The sequence below is a fragment of the Phasianus colchicus genome, chromosome 21 (genome assembly GCF_987193195.1).
Source record: "Phasianus colchicus chromosome 21, bPhaCol1.hap1.1, whole genome shotgun sequence".
Classification (NCBI taxonomy): Eukaryota; Metazoa; Chordata; class Aves; order Galliformes; family Phasianidae; genus Phasianus; species Phasianus colchicus.
This window is the reverse complement of record NC_143456.1, coordinates 5,563,396-5,577,097: the sequence shown is the minus strand read 5'-3', so window position 1 is coordinate 5,577,097 and position 13,702 is coordinate 5,563,396.

Below are 13,702 nucleotides of genomic sequence, written 5' to 3'. Positions count from 1 at the left end.
CCCAAGCATGGCCCTTCCTTGAAGCCTGTCCAGGACACAGTAAGGTGGAGGATTGGAAAAGCAAGGAGAGAAACTGTCCCAAAACTATAGGAAAGAATGAAGATTGAGGATTTGTCAACCATCACTGTGCTGGGAGAGCACACCGGGGTCTCCATCCTGTCCTGGTGACAGTGACAAGGTGTGGCAGTGTGATGTCCCCTCCCTCTGCTTTTCCTTTCCTTCATCCTTGGCCATTGTGGGACAGGGGTGAGGATGGGGATGCTTAATCACATCCCTCCTGCAAACCACTGACTTACCTTGGCCATCCCTGGGAGTGTAGCAGGAATTGAACAGCCAGCACAGCTCAGCCCTGGGCTTTGGGACCCCCCTTTCACACCTGGGAGTTGTTTCCCTCTATGGAGTGTCCTTGGTTGAATGGGGACTGGAAAGTGCCAACAAATTCTGGAGAGAGTGGTTCCCTGCCTGCTGTGGGACAGTACCCAGATGATTCAGACACACTTCCCAGCTCCTTCTTCATCCAGTGGCTCCTCGTGCAAGCTGTGAGAGGGTTCAGTCCCAGTGCATTTGCTCTGGATCAAGTTTTGGAATTGATCTGGGATTGGACCGCACTGTCGCTTTCTGTCCTATTGCCAGTCCCCATGCTCCATCCTGCTGGATTCCAAGCAGCAGTGACACATCCCAATGACTTTAATCTGGGTTTCATGCCTTCCACGGTCCTTGAGCATCTCTTGAGCTGTGAACGCTGCTACACACAAAGCTGTTTCCCACCTGCAGCTGGAAGCTGACAGCATCCCTCATCCCACGCTCCATCCCCTCCCCAGCAGTGTGAAGCCATCTCCCACTCCACTGCAGGACCTGCCAACCTCAGAGCCCAGCAATGATGCCAGCACCCGCTTTGCCCTGGGAGGATGAGGACGATGCAGGCACTCGGCTATAAAATCACTTCTCGTGCAGCACGGGATGCTGCCATCAGTCTACGTGGGAACCTGCCTGGCTGCCGTATCTGGGCCATTCACCACTCGAGACTTTTAGCGCCCGGAGCAACGGCATGTACTGCTGATGAGTTCTTTCTGCTCCAGTAATTACAGTGAGGAATTTGTCAGAACGAGCTTTCTAAAACCTTCTTGTCTTGTTCTGATTTTACCTGGAGTGTAAAAAGTCATTAGTATGGTAAAACGGAGGCTGTGCTAAGCCAGCAAGCCATCCAGATAACACGGTTTACATCCACTACACTCTCAATATGCAAAAAAAAAGAAAGAAAGAAAAAAAAAAAGCTGGCTTTATATTTTACCCAGATGGAGTTTTTTCGCAATTGAAATTAGCAGGATGGGAAGGGAAGGGAAGGGAAGGGAAGGGAAGGGAAGGGAAGGGAAGGGAAGGGAAGGGAAGGGAAGGGAAGGGAAGGGAAGGGAAGGGAAGGGAAGAGGGGAAGGCAGCAGAGCTGGTGCACATTGCCCTGTAATTTTGGGCTGCATTGGTTCCATCTGCATCTTTCCATCCAGGAGCACAATTGGAGAGGCTCCTGCAGCCTCACACCGCTGCATGGACCATGCTGCTAAGGCACATGGAGAGCACTGAGTCCATTTTGGCTGGACCCTAAAGTGCATTTCCTACACTGGATGGAAAACTCAGGTGGAGGATGCCCTGCTCTGAGCGTTGCCCCATCCCACAGGGAGCACAGTGCAAGGAGGAGAACACCCTCCTGGCCCCACTGCAGCCCCAAAATGGCCCTGTGTGTGGCTCCGGATGCTCCCAGCCTCTTTTGGCTTCTGCAGCACTGTGAAGGATTTTAGCAGATGTCAGGGAGCATCTGGGGCCGAGCGTCTGGGGAACTCGGGCTTGAAATGAGCCAAGAAAAAAAATATCATCTCTATAGGAAAAAAAAAGGAGCTGAGGTCAGAAGAAGCTGTGAAGCTTATGTTTGTGTCCTGGCCACTATTTTCGGCTGTTCCTGGTATGAGAAATTAATAATCAAATCTTAGTGCAACACAAAAAGTATTAAGAGGATTGCACTGAGTGGAAAGAGCTGAATATGTGAGCTAGAGCTGCCCTGGGAGAAGATAGATGCTGGATCCCACATTCCTCTTCCATCCCCATCCCCATCCCACCCCATCCCATCCCATCCCATCCCATCCCCATCCCATCCCCATGCTGGAGGCACTCTCCATTTGGGTACTGCATGGATCCCTGCTGCTGCTTCATCTCTGCTTGCCCTAGAACCCAGCAGGAAACACCCACCCCCATGGCCTTTGGGTTTTTTTGTTAATAAGAGTGCTTGAAAAAAAAAAGAGATGCATCTGTCTTGGGCTCTAATCAAAGCGTGTGGGTTTGGATTTAATTAAATGATAAGTTTTGGGGGGCTGAAAGAAAACCCTTTGGAGGGGGATGCATGGATTCCAGGGTATTTCCAGCATCCCCAAAGGTTCCTTCAAAGAGAAAAAGTGATTGCAAGGCAGAGCATCTGTCTGTGATGCAAAACCCAAAGCATTCCCATTTCCTCTGCTTTTATTTTCTTTGATGAACCACTTGGCAGAACTCTAGCAAGTTTGTCAATTTTTTTTTTCTTTTTTTTTCTTTTTTTTGACATCTCCAGATCTGACTTCAGGGCCCAGAAATCTGGGGGAGAGGAGAACATTTAATAGCAGCGTTATCTGCAGGAGACACAGCAGTGCTGTGCCACGCGTGCAGGTGACGGGCAGGTATTGGTGCTCAGATGGGTATCTGCGTAATGATGTTTATAAGCTGGGAAACAGATGGATCTGCACAACGAGGCACAGCTTTACCTTTTTCCCCTTCCTTTTTTCTCCCATGGGGTTGGAAACCCCCAGACAGCAAGTGGATACAATCAGGAAATCTTTACTGGCAATTCGCAGAAAAGGCAGTGGAATAATTCAGTATGATGTGTGCAATGCTGGTTTGTGGGAGCCGGGCTCGGGGCAGGGATTTGGGGTGCTGTGGGGTGCTGCCAGCTTTGGTTTTGGTGGTGGGGAACAACAGCACTTGGTTTTGTTTAGAAGCAAAACTGTGGTTTTGGGTTGGCGGAGGGAAATGAGACACCGATTCAAGGTTGAGATCCGGTGGGTTTGGTCAAAAATTCAGGAAATAACCCCATAGGGATGGCTCAGAGCTTGGCTCAGTGCTCCCAGAAGGCAGTTTGCTTTCAGCTCTTCTCCTAAATCCCCCCCAGCCTCTCTGGGCAAAGAACAGATGCAGAGGAGCCCCATAAAGGAGGAGGAAGAGGAAGGTGTGAGGATGCTGTGGGATGAAGCATCCCTTGGGGACCTCCCTTGTGGCACCTTCCCCAGCAGATTAGGGTCAAAATGAAGAGAATCTGCTGCTTCATGACCTTCCAGAGCACCCTTTCCCCCTCTGTTCCAGACCCCTGCTCCTCTTTTCCCCCTAAGCTGACTGCTATGGACTGGAGGATGAAAGCCAGGCACAGCTTTAACACCAGTGCCGTGTTTTTCCTCACCAAATATGTACAAATATTACCTGTCAAGCATGTAACCTGTTTACTGAAAGTGATTCGGTCAAGAGGAAATGGAATTAAATTATTTGTCAGCCTATATTCATTGCCATATTTATGGCTGGCGAGGGCAGGAGTGTCAGCTCAGGTCTGAGGGGAGGTTATGGGGCTGCAACAGGATTTACTCAAGCCCTGAAATTTGGGAAATGCTTCCAACACTCCACAAAGGTACTTTGCATTCTCGCATTGTTTCCAGTAATAAAGTCAGGTTATTACAGAAATCTATTACCATCAAAAGATGCTGATAAACCTCCAAACCTTCTGCGGTGAGGTTTAATATTCCTCCTGGAGAGCTTTCTGCTTGTGACAGCACCCGCTCCTTATCTCCCATCAGCCCACCTGAACGGGCTGTGCTGCTATCTGATGCTGTTTGTCATTCCGTAGGGATGGGTTTTTGTGCTTAATTCCCAACTTGATTTCTTTTTCAGCACTCCCCATTAACCAGAGCCGTTGGCCCCCACTGGGTGACATGGGACAAGGGGCCATGGGACTCAAAGGGTGAATGTGTTTACTGGGAAACCCAACCCACACCCCAAATCCTATTCATTATGGAGATTGTAGTGCTAGAGGAACCATCCAAGTGCACTGTCCTTTGGGCACGAGGGCTGCTGTGAAGAGCAATGGGGTTTGAAGGCACTCTGCATCCTTGAGAGATGGGAAATGGAATTGACCACCTGCACATGGAAGCCTTAGAGAAGAGAGGAGATTTGCTTTGGGGCAGTTGGAAACTGCTGCTCTCCAAATTGGTGGCAGGTGGAAGGAAGGTAGACTTGGCTCTGATGTTGTAGGTGCAGAATAATGTGGCTTTGGGGGGGATCATTGGGACAAGCCAATCTTGCAAGCTTCCTGCTCCCAGACACACAGTTTCATGTTTGGAGGAAGAAGGGATTCTCTCCCCCCAGCAAAATGCAGATCAGTGCCCCCAGCTGCAGTGCTGTGCCTATTGCCCATCCTTCAGCAGGGAAGCGTGCAAAGGGAAAATCTCATTCTAGGAAAAAATCACTTGGTTCTACATATCGAGGTTGGGGGAAGTTTATTCCTTCCTGTTCTGACACTGAGAAGTGGAAACAATGGGCTCCCAGCCTGGGGCACAGCATCAGGAGATGAGGCAGTGTGAGGCACTGGGGTGGTGGATCTCCGCCTTTTTTATTTCCAAGCCTTCATTTTCCAGCACAGGGGGGAAAAAAAAAAACAACAAAACCCTTGTCACTGTATTTAATCTGTGTTATGAAAACCTATGAACCCCGCAGGCCATTGGTGTGATGGGGTCTGGACGCTGCGTTAATGCACTCGCTGCTTTTCCTCTTAATGCTCTCTCTGCCCGTGCCTCCCCGTGGGCAGCCCTGCAGCCATCCCACACCAAGAGCAGGGCCTGGGGCTGCCAGGAAGCACTGCTCAATCCTGAAAGAGCAGAAAGTGCTGAAACATCAGGAGATGCAGAAATATCAGGAGATGCTGAGACGCAAAGTGGCGGCAGCATCCTATGGGTGCGCAGGGGAAAGAAAACCCTGGGTCTTCCTGCTATGGGTCAGCCCTGGGGACTGTGTTCCCTCTCCTTGATGTGACCACCCCATGAGGTTTTTATAGGGAATGCTCCCATCCGGCTTAAACAGGGCACCCAGGATAATCCCAGCCTCCAAAATGGGCTGAATTCCTCACGTGCAGAATAATGGAGGTCAAAAAAAGGAGTGAGGTAAGTAAATAAATAGATGAGGAATAAGAAAAAAAGTGGAAAAATAGGGAGCAAGGAATAAGGAATAAGGGTCTTTCTGCCTTTAAAATGGCAGAAAGTATCAGTCAAAGGGAAAGGAAATAAGGAAATAAGGTGTAAGGAATAGTATTAGAGCATAAGGATAAGCAATAATGGATAAGAATGAGGCATGAAAAATAGGACTAGGGAATAAGGATAAAGCATAAGGAATAAGGAAATGAGGAGAGAGAAAATAAGGAACGTTGAGTAAGAGTGAAGCATAAGAATAAGGAATGAGGAATAAAGGATAAGGAATAAAGAAGAAAGGATGAAGTAGATGAGGAGCAAAGAATAAAGAATAAGGAAAAGAGAAAAGGGAAAAGGAAAAAGGGAAAAAGAAAAAGGGAAAAGGAAAAAGGGAAAAAGAAAAAGGGGAAAGGAACAGGGCAGGCTCCTCTCCCAGCCCCAAGGACAGGGACTGCCCTGCTGCTGGAGATCCTGAGCACAGCAGTCCCCTTTGCTACCCAGTTTTGGGGTTGCACACATGGGATGGCAGCACCGCTGTGCTGGGGGCTGTCAGAGCTCACTTCCAGTCCGGGTAAATGGGAGTCCGGGATGGAGGCTTAAGTGAAAAATTGCCTGCTTTTTAGTGGCATTAAAAATAGCTGGCTGGCTCCTGGGATGGCACTCACGCTCAGCAGATCTGGCTTGCGGCCGTGCTGATAACTCCGGCGCCGGAGTGCTGCCCGGAGAGCAGGCAGACAGACACCGGGGGGGTCAGCAGTGAGGGGCTCGTGCCCAGATCCCATCAGCCTGGCAGTACTGGAGGCAGATTCTCATTGCAATACTGCTATTTAGTGCTCCAAATGCCATGCCAGGGTTCAGTAGGTTTGGGGCTGTGCTCGCTTCGGCTCCACGACCCTACACTTTTTTGGGGTGAAAGATGCTCAAAAGGGGAGCGAAAAGGTCAGGAAACCCCCTACTCCTTTCTTTCCACCCTCTCGTCACCATCAGCTGCACAAATGTGGTTTTGAAGCGCTGTTGACTCCTCACCCAGTTAAGGTGTGCAGGTCCCAGTGGGGTTCTGCAGCCCATAAGGAGGACGGGGATGTGTGGGTCTGGGAAGGTCCTTTGTGAGGCTGGGAAGGATTTTTGTCAGGGTTTATCCAGAGCCATCTTCAGTCACTGCTGTGCACTGCTTGTGAGATCCCCCTGCTTTGGGCTCAGCCGCAGCCCAGACGCACATCGCTACAAGGGGGTGGCATCCTAATTAACCAGGATGAGAATTAATTAAAATCACGAATGGATGGAGCTGTGCAGGTGCTCACAGCCCCACTATCTCTGGGGAATGACCCTACCAGGGTGGGCTCTGCCTCTCGTTCCCAGCCCTGGGGCTGCCCACACCTGTGTCCCTCCATGAGAAGGGCTCTGGGGACCCTCCTGGTGCTCAGCACCTGCATGGAGCCGCAGCGGAGCCTCTTGCTGCCTTTCGGAGTGGGAACATAAATATTTCAATGCTGCAAATATCTTTTTTTTTTTTTCTTTCCTTTTCCATTTTGGGTGAAGAAAATGGATTTTTTTTTTTTTTTTTTCCAACTCTCTTCAATGTCACTGCTACAAAGGGATGCTGTTGGTACAGCATGGACCCCCTTGCTGCCCAGCCAAGCAGAAACCTGCTGCTTTCCCTTGCGTGGCCTTTGCACACTTCTATTTTCCTTGCTGCCTCGTTCATTCAGCAAGATTTGCTGTGCCCCACACCGTGGGGGTTCCCTGGGTGCTTCCCAGGATGGGGAGAAATAAGGATCACCAAGGGGAGGAGGTGGAATGTACTGGATGCATTACACACGTAGGAGCCAGTGGTGATAGGGACATTGATCGAGTTCATCCCTGTGTGGATGGAGGAACCCATCAAGACTCCAAATTAGCCGCAAAAATTTGTTCCTGGTGGTGATTTTTTCCCTCCTGCTGCAGACCAGCCCCATGTCCAGCCCTATTTGTGGGGAGGATATATTAGATCCATCACTGGAGCACTGGAGACACTGGGGGCTTTAACTGGGATGTGGACACCTTTTAGCCAAATCCTGAATCATCTTTGGCCAGATACCCTCAAGGTCACAAGAGTTCTGTCCAAAAACCACTGAGATCTAAAAGAAATCAGTGCCAGAAGTCTTAAACACTACTTTTTTTTCTCCATGAAATGGCCAGGTTTTCTCCACTGGCTCCCAAGAGACAGCCCACAATGTATCCCCATAGAAAATCCCTCATTTCTCCCAATAATTTCCCATCCTTCCCTTCCATGCTCCGGTTTTCTGGTGGTTTTGTATTCTTTTCAATGGCTGCTGCTTATTGGGCAGAGGCTCTGTTTAACCCAGCGCTATCATTAATTTTTTTACCTGGTTTAGGGAACCTGCTTTGGCAGGGGAGTTGGACTCGATGATCTTTGGAGGTCCCTTCCAACCCCTACAATTCTGTGATTCTGTGATTATTTTTACTCCAGCCCCACTGAGCAGTTGAAGAGCCTCTTTTCCAATAGACCCCAACTTTCCCTCCCTTCTCCAAAATCTGATCCCCCCAGGGCTGCTGAAGGGGTTAATCCACTTTGTGCTACAGCAGATGGGGAAATGTTCTCCTCTAATGCTACTAAATACCCTTCTGAAAAATGCATGGTCCTAAGTGGTCTTATAGGGTTTTCTTTTCCCCTGGGGTGAGTTGGGACATGCAGCAGAAGCAGAGCGGGGGGCAGCAGCCCACATCCCAGTGGGAGCTGCTAATGGCACAGAGCAAAGGGCTTCAATGGGTTTGGGCTCCAGATGGGGCCACACACCCCCGGGACAAACGCCTGGCCATTAGCAGGATGGCCATCGATGCATCAGCAGCTGCTCCATTGTTATCCCAATGGAGGTGCAAGCTGGGCAGGCACTGGGGCTGTGGGTCTGAAGGGAGAACTGGGCTGCGATGCCCACCCCAAGGTTGCATTGGATCCTCACTGCTTGCAATTAGCAGCATTAACATGCCCGTTTGTGGGGGTATCCATGAACAGACAGCACTTTGGACAGTGGTCACCAGCTTGGCTGTGGACACCCTTTGCTGGGGGGGCTTTGGAGTGGGTGGCATTGGTCTGATGGGGGAGTGGTGAAGCTGTTCTGTGGGGAAATAGAATAAGATAAGATCAATTTAACCACTTTTCCCTCCTCTGAATTTGCCAAATCCTTTCCAGCCCAAGTGCTACCCCATGAGAGACAATGGCCATGGAACCACACTAGCAACAAGCTCAGCACTATGGTGTCCATAACACAAAGCCAGGCTGTGGATGCTGAGCCAGACTCAGCTCTTCTCCCATCCCCGATGAGCACAGCTGTGACAGGTCCAGCCAAGGGGAAAGGGAGGCCCTGCAATGCCTGGCCCCTCGCTGCCCAGCTGGCCCCATCCCTGCGGTGCAGGTGGCAGAGGGGGATGCTGAGCTGTTGCTGTGGGGTTCTCACCCAGAAAGGTCATGGAGCTGTGAGGAGGGAGGGGAAATTGGATGGGGGGAGGTAAAGAGTGGAGTGTGAGGATCCATTCTACGATGGCCAAACCATTCCAATGTTGCACATATAGTTGGGTACACAGAATTGAGCAACTCTTGGGGCACCCTGATATTCCCATGTCCCACCCCTCAGCCTGCAAATTAATTCAGCTCCAACCCAAGATCTCTGTAGCCCATGGATTGCCCCAAGTGGGGTCCAGCTGATAAATCCAAATGGGGTTATGGAGATGGAGGAGAGAGAGACTCCAATGATACTCCATGGGGTATAAGCAGGGACAAGCAGCATAGGGCTCACCTGTCTTTTGGGTTTGGGGCTCATGGAGAGATGCTACCCAGGCAGGATTGGTGAGGATGGGTGCTCAGAGCTTTTGGGGGCAGGTAGGAGCTGCTGGGCCATGAGCTCATCCCCACAGCTCTGCCAAGGGCGTCCCTGTGTCCTCCCCCACACAGCCCTTATCTGATTAGGGACTGGGGGAGGCCTGAAAGCCTCCAGAAAATTGAACTGCCTGAGCTGAGCCAACGAGGGGGCTACTGGGAAAGCAGAGCAAATGGGCTTTTCTTCTCCTCTTAAGTGCTTTTTGCTGTCTGTCTTTCCTACTTGGCCAGAGAGGCAGGGAAGGAGGGAGGGGGAGTGGTGGAAATGCCGGCTGTGACGGGTTGGTGTCCCCATGCTGGAGTGCAGGGACGTGTCCACCTGTCCCATCCTCACGACCATGCACCCTCCAGCACCCTGCACAGGACCATATCCACGGATAACATAGGGAATGGAGCTGGAAAAGAAGGGATGCTGAAGGTAGTTTCTATAGTACACATGTGTATGGGTGGTGAAGGGGTCTGGGTGTGTGGAGGTTCCCCCAGAAGCAGGTCCCTCTGGTGGTTGAAGACACCCATCTTGAATCCTCCAGCTCAAGTCTGGGAATAAATGGCTGAAAGATCTAGAAACAGATGGGTGCAAGGTGTAGGAATAAATGCTAGTGACTTTTGAGCCATTTGGAGATGATGAATGGCTCCTATTTGGGCCAGAGAGAGAGAACACATTCACAGGGGCTGTAGGAACATCTCCTGGGCATCACGTCCACCTGGCCCCACTGGGGCCAAAGGATGAAGCTTTGGTGTTCAGCAGGTCAGGATGCAGCTATCACTAAAATCTGGATGCAAAACTTCCTTTTGCTTAAGGCAGAATGTGTTGCCTTTGATTTTCTGGCATCTGCTGATTCTTATCTCTCCTCTCATTCACTGAAGATTTGTTATTTGATTTAGGTGAGGTGAATCCCATTTCCCTCTCCAAAACGACAACAAAACGACCCCAAACACAGACTGATCCTCAACCAGAGATGTGTCCCTGTACTCAGCATCACTGCGCTCATCTGGGAGGATCACAGATCACGGAATCACAGAATGGCCAGGGTTGGAAAGGACCTCAAGGATCATGAATCTCCAACCCCCTGCCACATGCAGGGCCACCAACCTCCCCATTTAATAAAGAGCCGCTTTGTAGCTCACCGTGGCCAAATACTCCCCCGAATCTGCATGGGGGGGGGGAGGGCTGTTGTCTTCAAGGGAAAGAAAACAACTAAAAAAGCAAACAGCAAGGAAAGAAAAGAAATGCTATTGCTGTCCTTCCCGGCTGCCAAGATAACCACCCCCTCCTCTGTCGCTGCCATAATTAGGTGCGTGTATCCCCGGCGCTGGGGAAATGCGGCAGTCGGGGGTTTTCTGTGCAGATGCTGAGCTGCCTGTATGGATAAATGGCACTGAACCATATGCTGGTGGCTTGCCCGTGCTGAAATTGCCCCACCGAGTAATGATTTTTGGAAGGGAAGGGGAATAAATCAGTGCTGGCCTATTGAGATGATGCCTTTTTGCAGCAGTTGCTCGGTGGGGTTTTCAGCTCGTGGGGCTGTTTCCTTCCCCCACGTGGAGCCCCAGCAACGTTGGTAATGCTGACTTGTTACATCAGCTAAAATATTAAAGGCCTATGATATAGTCCAAAATTAATATTTTAACAGAACGTAAAAGTTGAGGCAAAGACGAATCCAAACAGTAAAACTGAAATGAAACATTTTTATCTCACCAGACCGAAATGGCTTGGTGCTACCGCTTTGATTCGCCCTCCCATTACATTTGTAAGCTATTAAAATATTCATTTTAATATTATAAATATTGCATTTGATACCTAATGCATTGTTACGATGTTTGGGGTGCCTGAAGCCAAATCAATTGTTGGCCATGGGGCTCCGGACCTCCTGAGATGGGTGGCCTTTGTGTCTGTTGCACGAGGGGAGGTTCAGGTTGGATGTTGGGAACAATTTATTCTCCCAAAGAGTGGTGCTGCAGCAGCACAGACTGCACAGGGAGTTGGTGGGGTCACCATCCCTGCAGGTGTTCCAGAACCATGGAGATGTGGCACTGATGGATGTGGTCAGTGGGCATGGTGGGGTGGGCTAGGGTTGGACTTGGGGATCTGAGAGGCCTTTTCCAACCTGAATGATTCGGTGATTCTGTGTGATGCCAGCACCCAGCAGCCTCTTTCCCCTGTCCCCAACCCTTCGTGCACGAAGCCCGGAGGAACCTCATACCCTGTGCTTGATTCAAGTGAGATCATAGTACCACAGAACCAGTAAGGTTGGAAAAGACCTCTAAGATCATCAGCCATCAACCCATCACCACCATCCCATTTCCAACCTTGGTAGTACTGCTATGATTCTATGATTCTGTGCCCACTAAACCATAGAATCATTGAGGCTGGAGAAGATGTCCGAGATGACCAAGTCAAGGCTCACCAGGATGTGGGATGAAGAGCAGGACAGAACCATGGGCACACGCAAGGAACCACTGCAGTGACACCAACCCCCTGAGGAAAGCAGCTGGACAATGAGTTACAATAAAAGGATTTTTTTTTTTCCTTTAGAAATAATAACATAAAATGAATTTATGGCAATTACGGGATTTCTATATTTATGTCGTTATCAGAACTATATAAGGAAAGCTGGATGATATAAATGTATTTCGGGCGCTGCGATGAAGGGGAGGGAATTGATATATATTTTTAATCAGGCTCATCCATTCCACACCCGTGCAGAATTAGTTATGGGGCTACGGCCACTTCGGAGCTTCTTTGGGGTGAGGAACTTCTCTGCATTAACCCTTACTGCAAATCTTTGGTAAATGGGAGGGCATCATCTTCCTGGGGTGCCCACTGAGCTTGTTTCACTCTACTATTTTTCTGTTTATGGGCACTATATAGATTTGGAGGCTCTTTAGGGTCAGATTATGGACACCCCACGGTGTCCCCTAAGCGCACACCCCTGCTCTGCTCCTTTGCTTTTCTCTCACAGCCCCCAAAAGAAGGGTGGGCTGCCAGCCCCGTGCCCACTACTGACCCCGTGCAACACCTCTGCCTCTCCCACAGGGATTAGGGCCAGATTAGTGTCGGGCAGCCACTGTTATCCCAGCGATTAGTGCTGCCCTGGGATTATCAGCAGGTGAAACGCTGATGGGGATTAAGAGGGAGAGCTGGGCTGTCCCGAATGGGTGCTTTCAGAAATGCCTTTACTTAGGGTTTGCTACTGATGGGTTTGGGATTGGGAGCATGGTCCTCTGTCTGGAAACCATTGGGGATGCGATGTCCACTGATGTGATGCATCCTCCAGTCTGAGCCAGGGGATCACAGCTGCCTGCTCCTGCACACCTTGCCCCTTGTTCCCATTCCATTTTGGGGAGAGGAAACTGAGGTTGTGCCCCACCAGCCCGTGCTGGGTAAAGGAGGGATGAATCACAGCTGTGCCACCGCTTCCCTTCTCCATCCCCAGGGATCACAGCCCGTGAGTCAGCCCTCCCCTTTCCAAAGCAATTGGGAGATTGGGTTATAAATCACAGGATTTGTATGAAAACAAGTGGTGCGGTGAGGCCACGTTTTGAAGATGCTGAAGATGATGCTCTGCCCTTCTGGCATGGTCTGGGTGCTGAGTTTGGGGGCAGAGCTCACCTTCCATGGCCCCAGCCAGGAATATCTGCATATTATCCTTCCAAAAAGCCCCTCCCAGAGCACCCAAAGCTGTGGGGGCTGCCCCAGGGCCGTCCTCCCCCCACAGTGCCACTGACCAATGCCACCACTGGGCCCTTTGCAGGGGCATTTTTGGCTTCTGTCACTGCTCAAGGTCAACCCCATTAATTGCCGTGAATTATTTTGGCATTAATGGAGATGTCTTACGCACTTCCACTATAAATGAGGCTTCCAGGATGAGCATGCCAGCCAATATTTCCTAGTGGAGGGAGATGGGGAAATATATGGCGGTGGAGGAGGAAGGATGGGAGCACATGCGGGGGAATGGGAAATGTGAGGGAGGGGACATGGGAGGCATGCGGGGGGCAGAGCGTGGGGGTGTGACGGTGGGAGTGGTGTGCGGTCTGTGCAGCTCCAGCCCTACACCAGTGCCAATGGGATGGGGAAGGAGCGGGAGACGGTGGGGTTTCCACGCTGCGAACTCAGCACCGCCTCCTGCAGATGCACTGGTGGGGTCTGGGAACGGGGTGGGGAGATGGGGTGTTGGGATGGAGGCTCCCTGCTCTCCTTTTGGGGTCCCTGAACATTCCAGTTGGCACTGTGCATTCCTTGAGCGTGCTCCCCCAAGTCCCATTTTCTCCACCGGGATGAGGGAAATCCCTGCCCAGCTGCGCTGCCAGCATCTCCGAATCCTATGGGAACTGCTCCCAGTGCACGAGGCAGAAGGGACCGGGGGAAACTGCAGGGATCCTTCAGCCATGGGGGGGAGAGGGGGGAGGTCCGCAGTCAACCCTAGTGGGTCCTCACCACCCTGGGGTGATGGGGTGCCCTCACTCCCCCAGACAGCAGAGAAGGGATGGCAGGGAGAGCTCTGCAGCCCCCCCACTGCACACTGTGACGGGGGGGGGGGGTTCAGCTGAGAGGCTGCTCGGTAAATGGGGTTGGGGGATCGGG